Here is a 16,322-nt window from a genome sequence, read left to right as displayed (position 1 = left end):
TCTATAAAGTTTCAGATTTGCTTGTTTAATGAACTACTTGGATCTTTTAGATGACAGAATGGCAAAAGACATGAACAAAATCAGACAAATTTTGGTGGTTTGGTCTATAAAATTTGCTTTTTTTTTTTTTTACTCTCTAAATTCAGTGTGAATTAACAAGGTGTCTAGAGGGAGTAACAAGAAAACTAAAGGCTGATGTTTTTCTTGTTTATCTTTTTCTGTTTACAGCTGAGATTATTTCCCATTCAATAATAAGTGATTTAACATTTTTCACTACTCTCAATAATACCACAAGCCAGGTTTCTTTTACACAGAAACAGAGCAAAACTTAAAAATATACAGGATAATTCACTACTGAGAATTTACACCTGAAGTTACATATGTGCTTGAAATGTTCATAGAAAATAATGTGCAGTCAGAAATGGATGGATTTTCTGACTTATCTCACAGAGAACAGACTTATAAACATGTATTTGAAATTTTTTAATAAACGCTTTGTCCGAACAAATTTATGAAGATTCTGAAGACAAACTGTCTGTTGTCAATACCAACTTGATTCCTTTTTCATTATTCATACTGTGACACTGTTCACTGAAAAAAGACTTATTTATATCTGTATTGTATCTATAAAGAAAGATGCTCTTAATGGTGATTAAACAATAGACTTGAGGACATGAGAAATCAAGCCAAGTAATTCTACAGATATATTAAATATAAATGTAGTCTGTATATAAACAAAATAGTATTCATTTATTGAATTTCTACTTATATATTTCATATATATATATATAAACATTGACCATAGGACTTCCTCTGTTTTTATCTTGATTTACTTCCTATACTGTTACAAAAACTAGATTTGAAATGACTCATTGCACTGTTATTTCACTGTTATTTCAAAGGCAAAATCTTCAAAGCATTTCCTGAGTTTAATGAGGAAAAAAACATATGTAGAGAATTAATTTAAGTCAGTACTTTAAAAAAAAAAATCTGAAAAAAATAATAAGAAACTAGGTAGCATCATAACACAGAAAGTACCATAGATATTCGCACCACTGATGATTAGCAGAAGCCAGGACTCCCCAGTCACTGATATTAGGCCAATGCTTTAGCAGCTGCATCACAGTAAAAATTCAGCCTGGATCAGACATGAGCAGATTTCTGTCACACTAGCCAGAGCACACAGTATGAGATTACCTGCTCTACTCCAGCTCCAAAAATGAAAGATGCTACCGATCTGTCCTGAAATCTGATGGACACGTTACAACCTCAAATATTTGTTGGGAAACTTACATTGCTATGTTACTTTCTGATACCTCCACAGTACTTTTTGGTGTTTCTGCTGTCACTGTGACTCCACAACCAAAGTAATGATTCAGCAGAAGGTAGGTAATACATGATCCAATAGCCAGAAGCTGAAAAATAGCAAAATTGAGTCTCGAAACAAGACACGGATTTTTATATCTGTGAGTATAGCTAACCACTATAAAAATCTCATCAAATATTGTGCTGACCATTCCTCTATAAAAATTAAAGTCTCATGTCTTTTAAAGCATATACAGACATATGCAATATCTTTACTGCTTACTTCCCTTCACACCCCTCTTCAGGGACATAACTTTTTACAGTAAATATTTGAGCCTACCGACAAGAATTTTGCTGTCCTCATTAACTTTTTCCATTCGTCTTGGAAATAATCTATGGGGATCCATAGGCCACAGGCTGAAACCTGCTTCTCTAATCTATACACAAGTACTGGATTTGATCAGTTGATTACTGCATGGAACTTAATTACCCATATTAAGCCTGAAGTCAGCTGGCACACTCAAGCAGTCCCCTGCTTACCACTAAATTAGAATTAAAGAAATTAAAGAATCCTGTGAGTTCCAGAAGAGCAAGTCCCAGCTGCATATCTTCTCCTGCTCATTTAAGGCAACTGCTGTGTCTCCAGCAGTAAGGTTTCTGACTGTTGGTGATAAGTTAAAATCTCAGTTTTATTTGCTGGCAGTTTTTCAGGCTATATTTCTCCTTCCACTGTCCTAAATAGCTCCTTTCCTCATTTATGCCTGACACATACATTGTAATCATACACCTTTAATCACTCCCTAGCTCAACTACAGAGCTCTATAATTGCTCTTACAAATCAATCCTTTGAGCCTTCTTCGTTTCTTCCCTGAACTCATGAGTTTGCCAAAAACTTTCAGGCCAAGACATGCCCAGCTAAGAGCTCCCATTCCAAATCCATCTCAGTGTTGGTAAAATATGCAGTTAATTTTGCGTTTGGACAACGAGCTGTAAAAGAAAATTCCCTGAAACACAAGAAAGGTTGACTCCCTCTTTTTTGAGCTTTCACAAGTAATTACAATGATGACCTTTTCAACATGTGGTCAACAGCTGCAGAAAGCAGCCTTGTAACAAAGAGGGAAAAGAAATCAACTTCTTAAAATAAAGAAGGGATCAAATTTTACTTGCACTTACATAAAGGAAAACTGCAAACTTCAGAACATGGTTTGGTGCCACTTTTTTTTCCTGGCAGAAAAAGTCCAGCACCACAGTAGAGTCATTCCAACAGTCAGACACGAACAGCTTTCAAAAAGGTTCCTTTCGCTGATAGAAAGATGGTTCACAAAAATGTTTGAAATCAAAATCACGGACCAAATAAGACTATTTTATATATATATATATATATATAGTCTGTCTCTGGCAGAATGTAAAAAAAGGTCATTTTTCAATATTTTTATTTGGAAAAAACAAAAGTAGCATAAGAAATTAAGCTGAATTAAAAGATTGAAACCATATCTAAGTTATTTTTATTGCCACTAGACATGGCACAGGCCAGGAAAAGGGCTCTGTTCTTTCTGAGCTCTTAATCAAATAAAACACAGCTTTCGTAGTCAATAATGTATACTGCATAAACTACAGATAATGGACTAAAAGACACCTCACTTAAGAGTATCCTCAATCGCTGCTTAGGATTTGGAGCAGCTGATGCCTGGTGATTCAATAACCAATTCTATTGCAAATAAACAATCTTACCGTTCCTTTTTCTAAATATGAAAGGTGACAAAACTGCAGTCACCTTTCCTACTACAGACTCAAGTTGTTCAGCCTCCAGCTCCTCCAAGAAACATGAAAATAGATACATTTGATCTCCTATGTATTTTAGGAGACAGCTCTGCTGCTTTTATTCCCTCCTGAGATGAAGAAAACATACTGGGAGGTTGGGAGACCAATGTGAAAGCAGCCACAGTTGACGTCTGTGTGAAGAACAACCCCTTTCACACCGAGTTACTGCAATTCACAGTAGCCGAGAGTCTTCAAAATGCAGGGCACCCCTCCAAATAGTAATTCATTTGGAAACATGTTGTTGCCACCACACCAGGAACAGTTGTAAACTCGCAGAAAAAAAAAAAAAAAGTCTTGCCAATATTTTCCCATCACGGTTACTACTGTACTGGTTTTAATCAGGCAGATGGTTGGTTCGTGCTGCCGTTTGAACACAATGATGGACAGAAAAACCTAATCCCTGTATCACTACATGACCAGACCTCACTGCACCGGAGTAGTGTCTCAGAGAGCAGACTCTCTGCTCTGCTACCTATCTATACATTTTGCTGCCTGGCAGGGTTGCAGGTATGTGAGAGAACAGCTAAGCCAGGCGGGATTTGCACAGCAACCGCAGGAACACGTCCCATGCCCGCAAATCCATTGCTAACAAGTCACATCTGAACACTGAGCAAGATGTAAGACCTTGGACTAAAGCTACAAGTGAGAACCAAGTTATCAGCAGAAAAGAAGGACAGCATTGTTTCAGAAAATGTGGGGGGAAAAAAAAAGTGATTGAGAGATCTGACCCTCCACTTCATATCTTTTCTGAAGTGATGAAGAGACTCAGGTAGATGCTCTTTGACACAATTTGAAATTGCTTAAGAAATGCTTAAAAAACCTTCAAGAGTTACAAAGCATAAGGAAGCATCCTCACTTTAATAAAACTGACAAGTTCTCAAATTTCAATATGACACATTTAATGCAAATTTATAGTAATGTCCATCTGGCCAATTGCGAGAATGCAAAACTTCAGAGTTTGTAATGTTTCACTGAAAATTCACTTCCTGATTAACAAATGAACATCTCCAACTAGCAATATGTCTATTAGCCAGAGAATAAGCACACTGATTTTCTAAGAAATAAGGCCTCCTCCACAGACCACCCATACCTGTAAACCCAATCAGGAAAGGGCCTCAGAAAAAAAAAGGTTGTGTTCCACAAGTAGTGCAATTGTTTTGTCCTTTAAAATTCATGACAAACCAAAAATTGTTCATTAATACTTCTTTAAAGCCTGGAAAATATTAATATTTATGTGCATTTGGATGACGCTGTTAGTCATATGGTTTATGTTCAGGTATTCCTGTGAGGAGCAGGGAGCTGGACTCAATGATCCTTATGGGTCCCTTCCAACTTGAGACATTCTATGATGTGTCTTAACATGCATATACATATACACACAAGTATACGTATAATAAGACGTGTATATGAAGTGTGTGCACATAAGCACGCCAGCAACATGTCTTGCCACTATTGCCTCACATTACAGACATGACTGAAGACCACTACATAGGGCTTACTTGGTGGTTCTCCTTGTAAGACAAACGCAGCATCAAGGCTATTATGCCACTCACCTCTTCCCTCTCTGCAGATGACAAAAAGGTGTACAGGGAAAGCTGGAGAGATCTAAGTCTACTAAGCCTCACTTGAGCTTCAGTCTTGACCTAGAACCGTACCCAGTGTCTTCACAGAGACCAACTTCTGACCATTCCTACATCTGCAAGTCTGGGTAATTAAGAGACAGTGCATTAGCCCAATTATTTTCAAATTAAATCTTTAAAAATCTCACTGAGAATTAAAGCCATGCTAATTAAATATTGAAGCAATAAGTGGAAATAAGCGTCAAGAGAGGTTTTTCTGTGCCCTGCTCCCAACACACAAAGGATCTAAGGGCATTTACTGAAAACTCATTAGCTGGATCTGTGAGCTTCTAATTGACCCCTAATTTTTCTTTAACATATTAAGACTGTTTAAAATATGTATAAGTGCATGAATATGTAAAGCACAGCTACTGAAAATGGCTTCATAAAAATTTCCTTAGGAAAAAAACCAAATTGGTGAAACTTTTTCTAAAATATCAAAAACGCTTCATTGCTGTGTAACTAATACAGGAAATAAAATACATTTGACAATAGTAACATAACATCTCAAAGCAACAGAGAAACACTCTATTACCAGTGCACATTCCTCCAAAAAAGCACAGTAATTCTTCTCACAATAACCCGAATATATGCAGTACTACAGCATCTCACAAGCATGGAGTAAGGAGTATATATGATGAAAAATGAATCAGGTAATTTGACGATAAGAAGAAAAACAGTGAGGATAAAAAACGTCAGTGAAGGTGGAGGATGGGATGGAATTTTTTCTATAAATATTTATAGCATCAGTGATGATCACTACCCTGCCCGGAGACCCAGCAAACGAAAAGGAATTAGCTTGTGATACCTTTTGCCATTGCATCACGGGAAATCCTGTCTGAAAAGCAGAGCTCCAGGTGCTCTCCTCCCACTGTCCTGTGCTCCTCAGCTGTGCACCTGTGCACCACCAGCTGCCCCCTCCATGCCCATGGCCAGGCAGCGGCCGGGGAGGAGACAGAGTGTGGGGTAAGCGGCTCCAAACGCAGTCACCCAGGCTGGTACCAGGTAAGACAGGGTCAAAGGAAGAGACAACTTCATCTCACAACACCACGTTTCTCTTCTAGGTGGCATTCATTCTTGTATTGCTCCTCTCATTCTTTAATGACTTTCTCAGACATGCAGGAACCAGTTGTCTTTGGGACCTTCAATTAATCTGTCTAAGCTTGGTAATATCAAAAATATTAAAGGAAACTGAGCACTTGAAAACATAAGAGGGTTTTTTTTTTTTGTTTGTTTTGTTTTTGTTTTTTTCAGGAAACCAAGCTAAAACACATCATAGCTCCATAACAACTCTTGCCAGTGCCTCCTTCCATCCCAACGACCACCACTGCAGCCCAGGTAACATCAGCATTATTTCATCACAGGTAAAACTCTGCCCCACCTTTAAAAGCTGTTCTGGACAATAAATGGGATATGGTGACATCTGCCTGTTGCCAGGGCTGCCATGTCCACAGGCGGCTCAGGGGGCTTCCCTTGGTTACAGAGAAGTTGCATGAGAGGTTTCCTGAGCTTTAATCCATGCCTCATTAAAGTCAGTGAGGATGCTGCCATTAAAAAATCACTATGAGCAGCACTCACCACCTGTCTCGTCTTCCCCTTACTCTGCACCGCACCAGCGTAATCCTTCTAGGAGAGATCTACAGCAGTTAATGCTTAGGGCAGACTGGCTGATCGGGTTACACAGTTCAAGACAGCTTGAAGGCATTGTTAGAAACAACAAGGAAAGATGTTCTAAGGAAGTAATCAAAGAGGAAGCATATTTATCACATTGTTTCCTTTTTCTCATCACAAGCTCAATTTTCAAAAAACTAAAATTGCAAATATGTTCCTAACTCTTATTGATGTTCAATAGGAAAAATACAACCAAAACTCAGGACTCTGAAAGTTTATCTTGCACAGAGGTTGTGTAAACAAAGGTGATATTCAGCCCTAAGCTGATAAAAAGGGCCAGACAAGTGACAGGGATTCTATATTCCATTATCTGAGAGTCTCAGCCAGCAGGCTGAGTGTTTAAAGCACTGCTGCAAGAGCAAGATATAACGCTGACATGTGGTCTTCATCGAGTGTTGTCTTGAGTACGAACTTAACTATAATTCCTCGAGTTTGCGTCCTTTGCAGAGCAGGTTGCAACACACATCTCGCACAAAAAATAATGAAGCAATGCTTTGATTCTGCTTTTTATTGCCCATCTTCACAAACATGATGAGTTCAAAGTCTATGTTGAACATGGGTATTTTCATCTGGCTCTGCACCTTAGAATGACTTCATATCATTGAGCTATTTTTCACCCTAAATGATGCTCTGATTGGTTGCAATTTATTACTTATGAGTAAAATTGCAGCTGACCATTAAAAATGCATTTGTGGTAGCCTTCAGATTCTCCAGGGTCAGCTGAAATGAAAACATCCCTGCCAAGTAATTTCATAGCCTGCTGCCAGAGAAGCAAGAAAGTTTTTTAATGGTTGAAAAACATTCCCCATATTTCTGAAATTAACCACTCTCACAACAAAAATAACTTGACTGAAAAACATCACGGACAAAAACGGGGAGGGAGAGGAGAAACTGAGCGAGTACATAAGGAGATGCTGGAGGCAAGCACTTCTCGACATGGTTCATCTGCTGGGGTCTTGCAAACACTGGACCACAGAGATTTACCCAAGATTTTCTGAAAACAATCACAAACCATCCTGATGAGGAATTTCCCATCTCCCGTGTTCATCGTAGCTACCCAGCCTCCTAAAAGTTTGGTCCAGTTTCTGGCTCTGCTCCAGACTGCATTTGCCACCTCTGCATTTTCAGGGGTGCATCTCAGGCCAGTGATGAGCTCCATGTGGGCATCTACAAACTACCCAGCCTCAAACGCCTTGCTTAAGGCCTCCGGACATGAGGAAAAATAATTATGACCATGTGAGAGTTTCCATCCTACTTTCCTAACCCTGCAAGTGCAGCTCTTTTTTTTTTTTTTTTTTTTCCCTTTTAAAATAAGCCAGTATCTCTCTGCCACAAACAGAGATAAAAAGGAATCGTGTAAGGGCTTGTGCAGCTCCGAAGCCAGGGATAATTGCGAAATACAAACCTTACCTCACCAGTGTTTGCTTCACTGCACATTTTGCAACTGTGGCCACAGACAAATTGATGCCTGCTATCTATATTGAGTTTTGATTTCTCTTCTTATTTGCTGTATAAATCTTCCTTTTTTTTTTTTCAAACAATATATCAACTAAATGTCAAACCATTTTTTTTCTGCAAACTTTTATGTTTACATTTGCATGTTCATGGCATTAACTACTTCACAGCTAGTAGATATTTGGGACTCTGAGAAGGGTTAGGATGTTTTTCCCATGTCACCTTTTCTCACTGAGCTATGTTATAACTAAAAATTAGTCATTTCAATTAAGCGCTTAATTATTATTCAGCAGAACTTATATTTAAACTACTTCCTCCTCCCCCCACAACTGTTTGTATGCTTCAATAACTAGCTTTAAGGATATCCCCTTGCTAGAAATTAAACTGTAGAGCTTTGTGGTTATTTCCCAGTGTTGTCAGATCAAACTTAATATTAAATTAAAAGCTGTTTCACAATGTCAAAAAGAATATTCTGTCTAATAATCTGCCTTCTGATGGTAATTTTATATAATTAATGCCACCTTTTCATGCAATCTTTTGTGTTCTGAAGTTTATTCTGTACTCTCACATGGAAAATGAGATCATTCAGCATATGGAGGCACTCACACAATACAGCTCACTACAACTCATTGAATCAATAAAATGCTGAAAGGAAGGGAAAATTATTTTAATGTATCAATTAATTTTTCTCTTCAAGCACTATAAGCATTTTCATTCAAAAAACAGCAAAGGAAATGATGGTAGCTGGTCTTAGAGATCACCACCCTTCACTTGTGCTGCTCCTTCTCCACATCAGGACACTCAAAGTTTCTGCTGGAGGTTTTCTCCATCTTTCACTAAAGAATACGCAGTCTCTATCCAGCTTCTCACTTAATCCATCAGTCGAAGATGATCCACACCGAAGGACAAACGTGAATCTGCCCAAATCCAGGCAAAACATTTTAAAGCCATGCAGGGCAGCCACCTCCACAGGACTCAGCATGAGCCCCAGACAGCTCAGAAGTAGGACAGAAGACCTGATGCTGTCTCCTGATTCCTTGTCACACAGGCACAAGGTACAACCTCACATGTCCTACCCTCTCCACTCTGCCCACTTTCCCTTGCAGAAACCACACTATGCTATAGATCTAGATAATGGTAAAAATCTCCAGTGTTAATAATATCATATTTCTAGTTTTGGAATCTTAGACTGTTTTAAAGTCACTTGCCTTAAACCTGTGAGCAATTAAAACCTGGTAAAGTTTTCGCAAGATCGGAGTTGGAAGATTTTCAAATTCTCTACATCTACATGTTTTATGTATCAGACACATAGTTAAATGGCTTGAAAAATATCCTCAAAGTCCGATTCATCTTTTTCCACTCCAGTTCTCTTGTTTCTAAACAGAAAACTGGTATTTTCCCTCGTTTCCCTAATTTAGCAGGCAGCACCATAGAAACTGTGCAATGGCCAGATTCTGACCTATCATAGACAGGTGCAACTCTAAAATCCCTGGAGTTGCTTTGGGGTTACATAGTGCAGTGAGTCCATGGGCCAAATCAGTTCTTGTGCACATCAGTTTGCATGAGCATTTTCAGTGGGCATCTCCAAAAACTGGGGGTTCCTTTGGTTTTAGAAGTACAACCCAGCAGAATTCATAACACCTTTTTTGTTCCTTAAAGAACTGCCAGTGACTCAAATTTGATGATCAGTAATAGCAGACAAAATTTTCAAAGACAAAAAATTTACATATCTCTCTTCTAGAAGAGAAGAAACTGGATTCTCAGTAGCAAGAACTAAATGCAGAACTCGAATAAAATAAAATTAGCATCTTGAAAATAGTTACAAAGCAAATTTGCTGAAAGGAGCAGAATATTTCCTGTTGAAATGATTCCTACTTAAAGAATTTTCCTCCTGGCATTTGTTTCCTCTTGATTTCTCCTCTCTCCACATCCTTCTCAGTGACTATGGGACTTGATGACATCCAGCTATGTCTTGGGCAGAGACAGAAGATGGGATTCCCAACACTGTGTTTGGAAGAAGAAAAAGAGAAAGAATACGAAACTGCTTTTACTCTTGAGAGAGTCTGGTCTATCCAGACACTTCATTAGCATGGTGACTGGGAGTCCAGGAGAGCCTGTCCAAAGGTAAAAAAATGCATCATACTTTCTTTTACAGGTCCACCAGCACATAAGGTTTTACAAGCACAAACAAGGGTATATGGTTTAAACAACTTTTCCCATGCAGAGGCACATAAAGAGAACAATACAATCTATAGAGGGCTCAGAGGGTGTATCGGTGTATCGTGGCCAGCTCAAATCCCTCACAGAGTGCAAAGTTAACGACATCATCTCCTACCCCTTTGAAATGCAGCACTGCTACAACCATCAGCTGTCAACTACTTTTTAGCAATGCAAAACCTGACACATACGGAATAGGAGTTAGTCTACTACTTCAAGTAGGACAGCATGAAGGTGGCATGGAGAAGAAAGCCAAGAGAGGCTTTCAACTGCTAAAAAAATTTATTATGTTATACATGGTTCCTTTTCATTCTTCCAAACAAATGCAAGCACAGTGACACTGTCCAACTCACAAGGCTATCCTCTCTCCATGGTGTCAAAAGACCTCGTTAAATGCAAAATAAAAAGCAGTTTGAGTCTGATTTTTTTTTTTTTTTTAAATCATGTGCCAAGTATGACGCCAGCCTTGTGCACAGGAAGCATCTGGACACACTGGAAAGAATTTCCTGACTTGCTGCGAGTGACAAGCTCAGCTAACAGCTTCATCACATCAGCTGCAAAAGAGTAAGTTGCTCCTGTGCTGCTTCCCTTAGAAGAAAAAGGAAAAAACCCCTCAGCATTCTACATAAAACAAACAACCCTCCAAAAGCTACTAAAACGGATTCTGAGGGGTTTTTTGTTTTGGTTTGTAAACATGGAGTTCCATGATACAAGGATTTTGTCTGAAGTGCTCAGCTATGAGAAGAGAGACTTGGAAAGCAAATTCCTATTAGAACGCCAAAGGAATAAGATATCCTATTTATCTTCCAAAATAAAACTCCTGAAAAGGTTATTGAGCAAGAACAAACAGAAGAACAGGTAAAAGAAACACAGTATGTTATTAGCTCCAGGAAAAAAATGTGCAATTTAATCTTTAATAAGCTTTCCCCACAAAGCAAAGTCCATCAGTCTAAATTTCTCTTAAATTGCGCTGGCTTTGAAGAATAAATCCAATCAAGTAGATGATAAAAAAGCCTCAATTTTATCAACCTTCAAGACCTTTAAGTCTTTAGTAATGCCAAGAATATCTGATCATAAAAGATGATTTTTACTCCCTTAATCACAGAATTTAATCAGTTTTTCACAAAATATTTTTACTACCCTCAGTCTTTCCAAACTAAGTTAAAAAAAGAAGAAACAGCAAATTGCGCTTATTAGAGAAGTAGCACGAGGATACACTTGAATCCTCTTAAGAGGGGAAAAATACATAAAGAAAGAGATAAGAGGCTCAGTGGGAAAACACAAGTACACAGAGGTGGCTGAAAAGAACTGGTCAAGTTTAGAAAACAAATATAGATAGAAATGACCTGTCAAAAATGTGATCATAACCATTTCAATATACGAAGAAAATGGGAAGTGCAAAAATTAAAAGCTTCCTCTTTTGGGCTGGGGGAGGATCCTGAAAAGCTGAAATATCCATTGTGGTATATATATATTTTTTTAATTACTTGAGCTTTGAATTCCTGGCAAAAATGAGTCTGGAGTGGATCTTTTTCTGCTAGAAGTAGCTCCCCAAGAGATGATTTTCTTTCCATACAAACCCTGGCTCTGCCATGCTCCACCTGAACCCCCGGCAGCTCTGGACCAGCTGGCTGCAGCCTGATGTCACCTTCCCTCTGGTGCTCCACCAGCACGTGGAGAGGGCTCTGAGGGGGCGTCTGTGTGAGCCCAGCCTTGGACAGGTCTCTCCATACAGCTCTCAAGCAGGTAAGAGCACTCAACCCTTTCTATCATAGTCCTGAATCTGTAAAGCTCCCCATGGGTCAACAGGTAGAGAGAAATGTTTCAGTCAAGAAAACTGGACCTTCTTCCAAAGGTCTTCAGGGCCATGTCCTCTCCTCTCTGACTACACAGTGGTACCCCTGCTGTCCAACAGAAGCACCAGGCCTGCAACTTGCATCTCAGTGAAGCACTAAACTCCATTCAGAGGAGCACAAACTCCCTTGAGCAGCATCTGCCATAACCAAAGGCTGAGCTCTGCTCTCAGGCAGGTTGACATGACCAACATCCTAAATCATACCTCAGTCCAGAGGGTTACTAATATCATGAGATAAAGTCCACATTTCAGGCATAAAACTACAACCTCTTGCTGGGACTAAAGCTCTGATCCACCTATCTGCCACTATCCATCCACATGCTACTTTACTTAGACTCCAGCACACAGAGTAGTGCTAGATGTGCTAAGCAAGGGTGTATCAGTGAGACAGTAGAGGCCACAGTGTATAAGAAGCTGCGAAATGGTGTATGCTCCAGCTGAGTAAGTGAGTAGCTGGTGATCAGGAATACAATTACTCTCCCTGAAGTAACTGAGGATAGACCCACCATCTATAAAAGTGTGTAATAGCTTCTGGATTCCTCTTAAACTTTGCCCTTTGTGATTTCTGTGGGCTGAGTTTTACAGGTAATACATAATGTAAAAAGGAAAAACAAAAAAAAAAAGAAAAAGAAGGAAAATAATTCCTTTCAGCAGGCTTATTACTCACTGATCTTCCACTCCACCGAGACCCCAGTTCTTGAATAATAAAGTGAGGGTGAGCATAAAAATCTCATTCATTTCCTCTGACGTACAGAATAGGAAGCAGAAGAAATTCTGACTAAAGTAACCTTCAGAGATCTTTAAACCATTTAATGATGCCATAAAAAACTCAAATACCTGCCCCTGTGATACTCATTCAAGGAAATTTTCCATTAATTCTGCCCTTTGTTTTTCATTCAACTGTACAAGGGGAGCTAATTTTTAAATGCTTGAGGTTCTGGGCAAGTTCACATTTTCTGTCAGCTTCACAGGCTCAAGGAAAATGCACATACACAGATCATAGTGTTTCGAAGGTCCTATGCAGAAAAGGTCCCTGCCCTCCTCCAGAGCTGTGCTGTGTTCCTGGCTCGTGCTTCCCAGCACTGAAGACATTTCCCAGAGCAGACAAGACCACAGAGTGGGTTTGTGGTCTTATGGGAAACAATAGTTACTGCATTAGAGATGACTAAGAAACCAGCTCTTCTAGGCTATCCCAGGAAAGACAGAAAGGGAACAAACAGGCATGTTCTTCAGGAAATACCACTGTCCTGCAAGAAATACATTGTCTGTCCCAAATGGTCTCCCATGCATCTGCTCAAGAAACAAAACAAAGCAAAAAAGAATAACCTAACACTTCAGTCTGGTTTCAAAACTGATTCTGTAGAACAGAGAGATGGTATTAAATTTCAGTGTCTACACAGTTTTGGTGTTTAGAAGAATGCTATACTTACCACACTGTCCTTCACAGTTAGCCAAAACTTCAAATACTTAAACAGATGCTTTGTAACAACTCCCTACATTCAACAAAGGCTTCAAGCTCTTTATGTTACTGAAAAAAACCCTAGAAACTTAAGGTATTTAAAGGGTTTCTTGAGTGGACAGAAGGAAAATAGTAAAAATAACGAGGTTTTAATTCAGCCTTCTATTTAAAAAAAAAAAAAAAAAAAACAAACCACAGAAAAACAACAAACCAAAAGAACCCCCAAACCAAAACAAAACACAAAAAACTGAGAGGCACTTTTCCTGGTTTTTGTTGTATTCTCTTCAAACACGGGGAAGCTGTGTTACTTCCAGATAGTCATGACTTTGAAATGACAGCACAAAACCAACCCCACCTGGAATAAAAGCGTTAAACAAATCTTCACACCATCTTGCAGCTTTTTCCTCATTTCCTCCTGAAACCCATTATGCCATGCCCACTCCCCAACCTCTGCCCCAATAAACTTCTGACATGTCTCCTCCAATGTCTCCCTCAACAAGGTCAGCTGAAGAATAACCAAGACAGCTGCTGAGATTTCACTGGCACCAAAACACAGAGGCAAGACTGCAACAAGCTCTGCCCCGCATACCCAACCCACCCGTCCTGCTCAGTGCTTCTTCCACTCCTAAAGACCAATATCGTTCTAAAGAGCCTTGGAGTTGTGATATTTTTGCATCCTTCAGCTTTACACTGCATTTTGCACCCATCCTCTACAGAGATTGCAGTGACACTCAATTCTGTTTGTCCTGGAAGTCAACGGTGTGCATTTCCATTTAAACATTACCTCTGCATCATTTTTTTTCAAACACATAGGAGACCAGATAAATAAAACCCACTAAGAGTACCACGTTGAACTTCTGGTGTAATGATGCTAGACTGCAGAGAAAGCATCCTACCTAAGCAGGACTTAAAAATCCCCCCAAGCCCCCAAAACACAACCACCACATCTCCCTCTCCCCCCACCCCCCAACCCACACAAAAAACCCAAAAAACCCCCAAAAACAACAACAAAACCCCCACAAACAAAATAAACCAACCAAACCAAAACAAGCCCCTCAGCAGCTTCAAAAAGGCATATGTACTTATATTCTTTTTTGTTCCTGTGAGGTGCACAAAAAAGAAAACCTGAAAAACTTGAACAGAAATCAAATAACTTATTTTCCTTTCATTCAAAATTCCAAGAAAAATAGCTACCAATTCATCATATCTTATCAATGTCCTCTCTCTATTGATTTACAGTTTTCAGGAAACAAAATTTCTGTTGTTCTCTTTGGACATTACAGATTTTTACACTAGTGGAAAAAACAGTTGAAGTGTGAGTGTCTGATATCAAGTGGTAACCAGTTCATGACCATGTCCCTTAGAAGCCAAAGCAATAAGACCAGACATTTAATGCATTTAAGCACATATTTAAATAAAAGGGCTAAAGGCATCTTGTGCTACATGCTCAAAGGTTTGAGGAGTGGCTGACAGGCCAAGGAGCACCAGCTTTCTGGTCAACTCTGTCAACTGCCAGGAATATGCTGTCCATGTGAAAAAAAGTCCAAATATTTATTTTACCATAGATTTTAAAAGACTGGATAAACTTTCATTCTAGATTTAGTTCTTCTTTTAGCAAAGGTAACTCTAAAATCTTATTTCCTTAAAGCACAACATGTAAGCATATATTAAGGCTTTGCTGAGAAGTTGTCTGCTTGGCAGACCATCTATAGTTTCTAGGAACAGGGTGATTAACCTAATTGTAAAACCTCTCTGACGCACGAATAATCCTTATTCATATGAACATAAGACAAAATAATGATTATTCATTTAAGGATGCACAGAAGACTCCAGATTAAATAATTTTATGCATCAGGCAAGAACCCTGAGCACTGGCTGGGGCAGAAAACTTGCAGGTCAGACAGATGGACAACTTCCTTCTGGTAAGACCAATCTCCAGGCACAGCACAGCCTGGTCACCCCCTGGGAGACCGCCAGCCCTGAGGCACAGCCAAACCTCTCAGCTCCTGGGAAATGTCATGGAACTGAGTAACTGCCAAGAAATAGAGCGATGCTGGGGAACAGGACACTGCTTCTCAGAACAGCATCGCAGGAGAAGCAAAGCCCATGCTTCTCCTTTGCTGTACCTATGTGTGCCTGTCAGAGGGTATAGGGAGATGGTATGGATAACAATCACAGTGGTGTGTTTTTAAACGCTAATCTACGGTTCCTTTTTCAACCAACAGAGGCACAGTGTAGCACAATTCCTCTCAAGAGAACGAAAAATGATGAAAAGAATGAGACCAGAAAAAAAAAAAAGTTGATCAGAACTGGTGTTTAATGTGAATAAACAGACCATGCATTCTGGAGCACTTAAAATATTACATTTATCACTTTTGTTTATCCCTACGAATGAAACAGCAGGAGTCCCAAAAGAAGTCTGTTCAGCTGAAGAGTGAAGTGTCCCAGAAGATGACCAGAATGAGCGGTCTGTGACAGCCAAAGCTTTGGGGTGGGATGGTGCACCAGGGCATGGTGCTCCCCAGACTGAGCTTCACAGCTGGGTCACAACCTGACAGCTGTCCTCTGCTCAAAGGTACCACACATCTTGGGCACTAACGCGAACCTCTTACTGACTCCGAATCTGGCTGTGGGTTTCCATATATTCAGACCTTTGAGGCATATTCTTCTGAGCGCCTCAAAGCAGCTTTCCCACCAGCAAAATGTGCAGCAGTGGCAATTATTTCACAGAGAAAGAAGTCTTCACTGTAGAAAGCATGCCTGTTTCAGCAAGTCTCCTGAGTAGTGTTTATGATATCTCAGCATTGGACTACAGCAGTGTTACTTTAAATAGTAAGATTTGAAATACGAACTTTGCACAGAAAGCAGGCACAGGCCTTTGAAATATGTTAAAACCAAACAACTGGACTACATTGGGCTG

The 16,322-nt window shown here is 39.5% G+C and overlaps 1 pseudogene; it reads right to left on the bottom strand.

Moving 5' to 3' along the window:
• Positions 1–16,322, bottom strand: part of LOC135984979 (probable acyl-CoA dehydrogenase 6) — a 73,256-nt pseudogene that overhangs the window by 47,757 nt on the left and 9,177 nt on the right.

The sequence above is a fragment of the Caloenas nicobarica genome, chromosome 2 (assembly GCF_036013445.1).
Source record: "Caloenas nicobarica isolate bCalNic1 chromosome 2, bCalNic1.hap1, whole genome shotgun sequence".
In the NCBI taxonomy this organism is placed as follows: domain Eukaryota; kingdom Metazoa; phylum Chordata; class Aves; order Columbiformes; family Columbidae; genus Caloenas; species Caloenas nicobarica.
Note: the sequence above shows the minus strand (reverse complement) of the source record. Positions and strands in the feature narration are given on the sequence as shown.